Here is a 10,205-nt window from a genome sequence, read left to right as displayed (position 1 = left end):
CTGACACCACTCTCCGGTGCAGGTCGCGCTGGTCCCAACTCGATTTCGACCACCGCGCCGCTTCGAGCGCAGCTGCGTGCGCAACTGCACCGTGCTTCTTGTCGTTTTGACGCTACTACGAGTTGCCTTGCTATCATGCATTACCTTTTACTACAACATTGTACTATTTTTGCAATCTTCCATAATAAAGATAACTGTTTTCTCCGGATTTCTGAGGTTTCTAATCCTAGGAATAACAAGGTAATATTTCTGAATTCAACGTTTACTAGAACTTCCAGTATTGAACTCTCTCCATTAGTAAGTAAGGGTGGGCGTCTAAAATCCTGGAATGATCACGTTAGATGAAACCTAAGAGTCCAGTAGTCAGAGGTCCTAATTTATTCGACGAGGCAACCCTTTACACCAGATGAGATGAGCCATGTCGACTAATTGCACTTTTTCATTGTAATCGCGACAGAATAAACATTTACAATGCAGACCTTCTGTTGTTGACTTCACAGTTGGGGTTTAAGACGTCATCGAGTGTAAGATGTCGTAATTAACGTCATCCCGTGCCATATCGCTGTCCTTTGCCGTTCACTAGACTCGTCTAATCACTACATTTCTCTAAAAATTGATCAATATTGAAGCTGGGCAAATCTAACAACGAATCGCAAAACAACGGCTGTGCCAATGCGTGTTTTCACCTTTGGCGCGATTTTTCGCCCCTATTCTCGATATGTTCAACGTTTCAGCAACGGCAGCAGTCAGCAATGTAAGCGAAAAGTGCATACCAAGAACTCCATTCATTCCCTTTCTATTATTGCAATGCACTTGATCATGGCAGTTCAATTTTCTTCGAAAAATTTTTTTCCTTTCCGTTTGAAACGTCTCGCAGAAAGAAACGAGTTTCTGCAAAGCATCAAGTACGTGTACTTTAGAGTGTGTTGCAGCAAATTCTCAAGAAAAACAACAATGAAAAATATTCTTGGCCGAATGCTGTTGCAGCATGTTTCGCGGAAAATATTGGGGAACTTGAAGCGCCAACACGTCGAAGAAAAGTGCGGTGATTCGCAAATTGCGGCACGATATTTGTTGGATTGTGGTTTCAATGTAAACAACTTGTGACTTGTGAGTAGTTTGCAGAGGAGTAAGAAAAACTCTCGTGAAATATAATATTCTAAGCCCTGGTACAAGACATTATCTTAAATAATAAGAGAGAGTGAAGTATGAAAAAGGGAATTTGTTTAGAGGAGGGATCTAATGAGAACGGATTGGTAATAATGTACTACTAAACGATACCACCTGAAAGTATTCTATTCTTTGCTATTCTGTACTATTCTTTTTGTCTAGCGGATATTTTGAAAGCATCACCCCACGAATCTGAGGTGGTGCAGATTTCAGATGGACTATTCGTATACGGGATGGGAGACTATGGAGAGGGGGTGATTCCGTCCATTTCTTCCTAATTGGCGCAAAAAACGGCCCGGAAGATGCGGCGCCGCACAAGGCTGGCGCGCTCCATTGGAACTCCCTGTAGAAAATAGTGCGCCAAATTGCCCGAAGCCGTATCTTCTGGGCCGTTTTTTACGGCAATTAGGAAGAAATGGAGGGAATCTCCCCCCTCTCCTTAGTCTCCCATCCCGTATACGAATACTAGACCTGCAATCCGTACCACCTCAGATTCGTGGAGTATTGCCTTTAAAGTAGATCCAAATGGAAGAAAGTCGCCAATTAAAGGTAAACTAAAATCTATGTATGTTTCATTTCTGAGTCCACAATTTCCCGTACTTAACTACTTCAACAGATAAACCGATTTCGAGCAACCGTGCCCAGTGCTGCCACTCGCCCCGCCTATTGCGCAGGCTGCGCCAGTGGTGATTGGCTGAAGGGCTCTTGATGCGATGACGAAACGTCCATGTTGTGCGTGCATCTCATTTGTCCTCGCTTGATCCTCATCTAAATCACGTGTTTTAAGAACAAATCAACATGCAGCTGCTATCAACTTAGTTTTGACTAAGTTAAATTTTGCAACCACGTAAGCAGTTGAATTCAGGGTTGATTTTGACCCAGAGGATTTATTCATCTAACAAGGAATACCCCTAAAAAAATTTCAGCGAATGATGAAAGAAACACTCAGAAAAGTCAGGACTCTCTAAGCGAAAGAAAGAATTTTCCTAATTGGCGCGACACAGATACGCTACTAAAATGAATGCCACCGCCAAAATTAATTGTTCTATTACAGAAATTAGAAGCAAGGAAAAACTGGTTTCTTTTACAACGTCTGAAGCAGGGTGGTATTGCGAAATCAATAGCAAATCCATAAAATTCTTCGTAGGGAGATTCAAAGGAGTCGAAAACAGACGCAATCTGACGTATTTAGATTGTTTGCTGGTTGGTTAGTTGCAGTGGCACCCTGGCCGCAAAATTCGTGTTTTTTTCACGAACTGAGGTTCTGGATTTCATTTGGGCGCTCGTATTAGGATATATCCATTGTAATCTGAAGTATAACCTAGGGAAATATCTTTGTAAGGACAAGAAGGCTTTTCACTTTAACGTCCCAAATTATCCTCTCTGCGAATTGACGCAACTGTACAGTGGTGGGTCGCGCAACGTGAGCTACGATCTTCATTCGCCAGCAGTGGCTCTGCTTTATTACTTTTGCCTTCGACTTCCTTGAGACTTTAGGCAAAAAAGGAGGGATTTCCTCAGCAGCACACTCTCGCCGAGATGAGTCTTTTGACTTCAAAGTTTCCCCTGTGTTTGGCAGAATATTTACTGCGCTAAGAAATGAAATGTTAAAAGTTAAGATATAACCAAGTTCCAGTGCTCATATTTTTACATACTCCATTTCCAATAATTCGCGACAATGTAGTGTTCTGGAATGGATGAAAGAGTGGCCACGTGTCAACAGATGACGTCGAATCAAAGCAAGGATTTCTGACCAGGGGAACTTGTTTACGGCTTCTAATCCTCTGTTTGAGGTATACCACAAGGTGCTTTGTAGCCAGTAGATCAGTTCTTTCGCGTGATATCCTCATCGAATAATAAAGCACGATTTGTCCTATTTGTTTATGCCATGTTTGCGGTGCTTGTTACCAATTTCGCCGTCGGCCACGACGCTCCTCTTTCTCAAAAATGCAGAACATCACTCCAGATTTTTGTTGCTAACCCCCTAGCAAAGACGGGACAATCAGCTCGTCCCAGAACTATCCAAAGTGCAACCTGTGAGGGCTGCAATTGCTTAGTCATACAGCCACCATACAAACTACGAACGAGTGGTTGTCCGGTCGGAATTGTTGGGTTTGGTGCGGGTAGGAGGGTGGATTTTTTCGTGGCCAGTCAGTCACAAGGTCGGCGGCACAGTATTGCGGTGAGATGGTGGCGATTGTGAGCAGAAAGTGCATTCTGAGGACAATGTTTTGCATCGGATTGTATTGCGACGCCATCGCTGCGCAATGCGACACAATCGCATCGTCATCTCTGTGAACGTACTCTGCACTCTACATGCGCCTTCCATTCTAAATAATATGCACGCCAACGTTCATTCGCAGCCCTCTTCGTGTTCCGATTCAAGCAACGTCTGCGCGTATCCTCGCTACGTAAGAAATCCTGCTCTTCGACATGTTGCTGGATCATGTCTGCAGTCGAAATGTGTTCCTCCGCATGGCCGTGGGACGCCACCACGTACACTTCCTCTGCTTGACAGACCTACCATTTCTTCCATCAGCCCTCCCTTACTGAAGACATTGACTCTCCATAGACTTTCAGCAATCGCGAAACAACAACAGAGTTTCTTTTCACCATTTCCTGTCTGCACCTTCCAATCAGCAATTCTTCGAACGGATTACTAAGGAAAACATTATCCATCATGCGAAAGAACTACGTTTTCTCAACGGTTATCGGTTTCAGGGAGGAAAGTGTAGGAAAACGAATACATTTGTTCCTACGGGAGGTACGCATGGGTGGGATTTTCCTAAACTCTCGAACAGTACGAATTTTGAACTACTTCTGCCGACCATTCGTCTCTATTATCCTTCTGGAGGACGTTATGAGTAAATAGGCTTTGAAAATCATCCAGGCGCATAATACTTCAAGGACTAGTCTCAAGGGCATTTTGAATGGACATTCTGTGTACGAGCGGCAACGCATAACTGTCAATCTATTGAGTTCCATAAGTACAATGTAATATCATGCGGAGGACTATTGAAAGATACATGATTAGGGGTACAATTGTGAAAAAAGTGAACGCAAAGGTCACTTCTTACGTTTATTGTATGTTTGTACTCTGTTATTGTTTCGAATGCTATTTCTATGCTTCTAGGAATCGAAAATACGAGATCTCTTTCTAGAAATACAATTACGTCTGTGCCAGATTGCACTAAGGGAAGTAAAGAGGAAACACGTACGTTTCTAGTGTTGTGTCGGCTCCGAGAGTTTTCTCGAAATGATTTTTTGGCTCATCGAAAACAGTTTCCACGGGATTCTGTTAGGTTATCTCCATTTAGGAGCAAGTGCACTCATTTAGGGCCAGCTTATCGCTGCATTCTCGATAAATCACAAAGATGTACTTGAGACATCATGGTAGTGTCTTCAAGAAACTTGAATTGAAAAGCATCCTACGCCAGGATCGTTCATGGATCACCTACCCACTCAATCCACTAGGTTAGCCAACGAATCTTAAAGTTTAGTCCCTCAATTTGATATTCAATGCCCTCTCGCGCGATTATTTAAATGAACTAAATTTACAATGGTATTGATATACAGTTCATACCTAAATTTTCTGACCCTTTGACAACCACTGCACCGTAACGCGCCCCGCCAGTACCGGAAACTGACTACCAGGCCGAGCACTAGCTGGACTGTGTTGCAGCCTCACGCGAGGTTGGCGTGATGGAGGAGTTTTGACGGGAGCTTATTTGCGTCTTCAATTTTAGTTATGAAGTCGTCCGTTGTATTGAATACTACCTAATTTGAGTACTCGATAAATTTGTTCGGATATTTTCCAGTATCCGAAAAGAGCAGGTCATCTGTTATGTTCGGCACTGCTGCCACGACCCCAACAAACACGCCAATGTCAAAATTTGCACGTGTGACTCACAGAAACGGTAGCCATCGTTCTTCAATGTAACATAGTGCAAAGTTTGCCCCTCCGCAGAAACATGCCACAACGGAATGGAATCACGGGAGGAAGACTAGATTTTAGAAATGAACTCTGGAAACACGACGACTAGCTGTTTTTCATCAGACTCTTTTCTTCTATCCAAGCATGGCCCGGTGTCAACAAATGCGCGTAATGAATAGTATGTAAATAAGATAATAAGCATAAATAAACACTAGTACGCTTAGTTCTAGAGGGATGTATGCACGCTGCTTACGCAAAGCTTTTGTCGTGCGAAAGAATTGACAGCCCACGTATTTAAAATCTATTCGATAAAAGATATTTCGATCGGAGAACGACCGAATCACAGTTTAAGAAACGAACTACGGAGGAAAAACGGTCCTCTTCGTTATTCGTGTGCACGGCTAATTGTTCTTACATATAGAATGCGTGTGTGTATTTAAAGGTCGCCTCAAATCGGAACCGGTTTTCATCGCCGTTGCAGCATCCTTTTTTTGCTTGTCTCACAAGTGCATTCAGCATCCGCTCCTTAGAAAAGGGCAAATTCTTTCTTGTTCAGGTAATAAAGTGATGACGAAGAAGTCTTGGAATGCTCGTACTTTGAGTTCTGTTGCTTAATCGATACTGCTTAGCACGTGTAGGCAGTGAAAAGGACATCAGAAAAACTGTCAGAACATTTTAGAAGTTAATCTGCTTTCCTTATTGGAACGCGATAAGAATTTTATTATTACTGTCCTCCTAAGGAGTTCCTCTAGTAACGCAACTAGTTTAGGGCAGTAGTTTTTCGGTCTACGTGGTTCGAATCTAAATCTAAGGGCTCGGCACTTTGTTGGGCAGTTTACATAAGTAGTTAAGCAGCGGTTAGACTAATATTCTGGCACTGAGTGTTGGGACGCGCTTAACGAAATACGAGTGCAAAATTTCATCAAATCACCAACTATATAAGAGTACAAATATCCCTCTCTCAGTGATTAGACTCTAAGAGGAGAACGCTTTTCTTGGCATATGTGAGCAATAGACTTAGGCCTCTTTTCTGAGAAAGGACACGTAGACTCACATCCGAAAGAACAGCGCACTTTTTTACTGGATATGACAGCAGTTGAAGGGTACAGAACTGGATAAGAAAGGCATTTTTTAAATAACCAAGTAAGTTAAAGTGAGTATGCTAGTAAGAATACTTCAAAATTCATCATTTTCGATGAAAATAACAAGATGTCTGTTTGAGGGTTTTAGAACGAAGATATAGTGTGCAGCTGCCCAAAGGCTGTAGTCGGCGTCGAATGCGTTTCATCGGGCGAGCGCGGAGGGAGAGCGCGCGCTGCGGCAGTCGCGTCGCATCTGCAAAGTTGAATAAACTCGGCGCCTACTATAATAAGACCCGATTTCTCACAGTCGAGTCATAATTCTTGGAAATCTCCTTCCTGGAAATCTAGAAATTCTGATTTTTTGCAGCTGAGTTGAATGAGTCCTGTTCAGTCTTTTTGGTTGGAACGCGATCAAAGAAAAGTTTGTTTACAAGCTGATTGTTGTTTACAGCACAGAGATCATAAAGAGAATTAAGCACGACTCTGGGCACACCCTGCATCCTGTAGTCCTGCAGCCATTTATAACTCCCCCCCCCCCCCCAAAGCATTTATTTGTTTCATGATTTTTTCTGTAATGCTATTTGCTGATCGCGTCATACTTATTGCCATTTGGGTCTCCGTTCATTTTACATGCTGGTCAGGCGGTCCTTTATGCAATCCGATTGCATCAAGACGTCCAGTTTCATACATATTTATAGGTTCCTTCCCTCTCTGTGCTCCCAGTTTAGTTTTTCTTTCCAGAAGAGCTGATTTTCAAGTTCGTAAATTCCGTTCAATTACTCTTGCTCCTGAAGAAAATTTGCTCTTGAAGTATTGTAAAAACAGAGCAAAACTTTTGGACAGTAGTATTTTGCGAAGAACTGCTTTTGGTTTTAAAGGCGCAAAAAGAGTTATTCGTGCGAAAATTCAGAATTTATTTACGGAACAATTTGGAAATTGGAATGTGAAAGCAGAAGTTCTTCATACTGCTTTGAACCCCGGCAGACACCACTTTACAAGTTGTTGTTGTTGTTGTTGAGTTCATGATGAAATAATGCCTACATTTGATCCAAGGTAACAATTATTGAGGTGTGTTCCCTTATTGTAGTGTTGGAGTACTCGTTTCATACTAATAACATTCCGCTATCCGGACAATAATTCCTCGAAATTTATCCGAAAGTGTATTTCGGGATGCACTACGAGGACACAAACGCATACACACGCTCCGTTAGCATGCTCTTCTCGAGTTCTCAACCACGTAAACACTCGCTTGGTAGCCAAAACAAATACTGTTGATTAGGTGCGATTCGTAGAAGTTCTCGTTATGAAATTCAGAAGGGAAATATGTTTTCTGTACGTAGAACGTCTACACTTTTCGCTGATTCACTGCAAACTGAAGTGCATCGCTATAAATGTATGAGCAGACTGGTCTTAACCGCAAACCTTTTTCCGGATGAATCATTTTCTGCCAAGAGGCAATTATGTGCGGCCATACGTTGTGCAGCAATTTCCTCCCGTTGAGCGAGTATTTGGAAGATCTTCCTCTGTGCGTACACCTTGAAATCCTAAGCAGACAGTTTTGGTTTTTAGCTTCCTCAAAGCTTATCGTTTTTTTTTTTCTGGGTTTGCGAATTTTCCTGAAGCCCTTTTGAGATTTCCATTATGTCTATGTACCATCTTGTCAATTGATCCAAAAAAAATTAATCAATTTACATCAACTATGAAAGTGTGGTGTTGCTTCTAATGCTACACGTATAGATATCACAATTCTGCTAACCCTCTTCTTTTAACATTTATGCACTGCAAAATAGATAATTTTTTGAAGATAATATTCGGATTATGAAGTATCCGGGGTGCAGTGGGTGTGTTCTACTGTTGTTGCGAAGAGAAAGGAAACCAAACGCATCCTTGAAGCTTGAGGATTTCTTCCATTGCGTAGATTACTAGAGGTTTCTTTCATTGAACAGGTTTCGGTCCAAAGACCTCCTTTCTGCAGTCCGCGATTTCCTGAACAGAGAATTTTCTTCAAAAATGGTGAGTTATTTGATTTTACTCGGCTTGTTAGACGGGAATAGAACGGTATGTCACTGATTCGCAGAGGCTCTGAAACAAGGAATTATTCTCGGTTTTTTTCTTAATTCAAGCGAATTGTCAGTTTTCTTGCAATCGTGCGATAGTTTTCAGTTGAGTCTCGTCAGATTTCCTAATTTCCTAAATATCCGACCACTTCTCTAAACTTGGTGCATCCAGTGCAGGTGTCGATACTGTCGAGACATCGAAATGCAGTAGTGCATCTTATGAATGCCTGGCGTTTCTCGTCATCGTCCTTCGTTCGTTCACTTTTGGGTTGGCTCAGTACAGTCTTATGTACTTTACGAAAACGTTATATGTGTGTGTTTACCCGAATGCCCTTTGTGCCCTTAGAGCGTTGCTTGCCTCTTCGGCCCTTACTCTCTTGTTTGCCTATGCCTTGTTTTGCACAGGATGGCGTTCTCGAAAATACGACTTTGTTACTGACGAGCACAGACGCGATGTTGTGCGCTGGAACAGAGTAGGAGAGGAGGCGGACTCTACGGCCCACTACAATCGCATTTAATGTACGTGACGACACCGCAGACGGTCTCGCCTGCGTACCGTTCTCGTCAAAAATTCAGATTGCATCTAGCCCACACGAACTGGGCACTGAATATCCAGTTACTCTCACCATCTTGACACTTCATCCACTCATTTTCCACCTTTTTCGCTCAAGCTGTACAGACATAAAGACATGGAAGGACTGAGGCATCATTTCTCCTTATTTCTTTCGGAATAACACTGTTATGCCGCATCCCGCATGCACTAATCCACAAATTCGCGAGTTTCTGCCCGTACTCAATATTGACACTCGTTTATTACTGGAAATTCGCTCTATTAAATATGTAGCCCAGAAAGTGTACCACCATCATTCTGTAGCATAACACCTCACTACTTTGCTAATGCTTCCAGAGAAACTTTCTATGAAAACAGCAGATGAGACTCCGAAGTCAGATAGTCCGCAATTACACCAATACGATACCGATGGAACATGTGAGCTGGAACACAAAATCCATTGAAAAAAGATCTCATTTAGTGCAGTAGTCTGAGTAATCAACGTATTAAGCACAACATGTTTACAGTAACGACTGTTTATTGATGTGGATTGATTATAGGATCTGAAGAGCGACCTTCGTTTGAACATTCTTTTGTTTAAAGGTGATTAGTGCAGTGGAAAAAGAAACTAGAACCCAAAATCGTTTATCTAAAGAGGTGTCGCGGGATAAATGCACACTCCCTGTTTTTTTCTTAATCCTAAGCGAATATATTTACTTTTACACCCAAATAGGTCGCATGTTTCAGGATTTCCTGAGGTTAGCAGTATAAAAGACTTTGAATCTCTTCAGTCAGCTGCTCTTGATAGATGTAGAGAGAAGAGCAACCAGGGTGAGAACAGTAAAATTCGCACTACGGGGAATGTGACGCGCTCATCCGGTTGAAAAAATTCTGCGCTGATTATACGTTGGTGTTCTTTAGTCCCTTCTCCGTTCATTGATCATTTTTTTCTTCTTTTTTTCATCCATTTTTTTTACACTCATGCACTTTACGCGCTTATACGATCCTAAGTGCACCGCATCAGAAAAAACGCCGTTTGTTCGCAACTACATTTTTTTTTAAAGTGACGTGTGCGACTACATGGTGGGATAAGCTCACCCCTCTAGAGCAGAACGAGGATGCAGTTAGGTCCTAAAACGATCACATCTTCGTCGTCCTTATCCTTAGGCTGTTTTTGATAGTCTCTAGTGCTTGTCTACGGAATCTCATCTGCACTTAAGGTCATCCCACGTTCACGTTCGAAAATACGAATTGCCATAGCGGGGGTGAGAAAACTGAGCGCCAAGAACTACGTGTACTACTTCGAAACGGTGACATATGAAAACAGCAAGCTGGATTTCGAATTCAGTACACCAAGGACTTCGAAAATGGATCTCACGAGCAGCAGTGTACTTTGTGGGCGACTATTAGTC

This window comes from Necator americanus, chromosome V, assembly GCF_031761385.1.
Source record: "Necator americanus strain Aroian chromosome V, whole genome shotgun sequence".
In the NCBI taxonomy this organism is placed as follows: domain Eukaryota; kingdom Metazoa; phylum Nematoda; class Chromadorea; order Rhabditida; family Ancylostomatidae; genus Necator; species Necator americanus.
Note: the sequence above shows the minus strand (reverse complement) of the source record.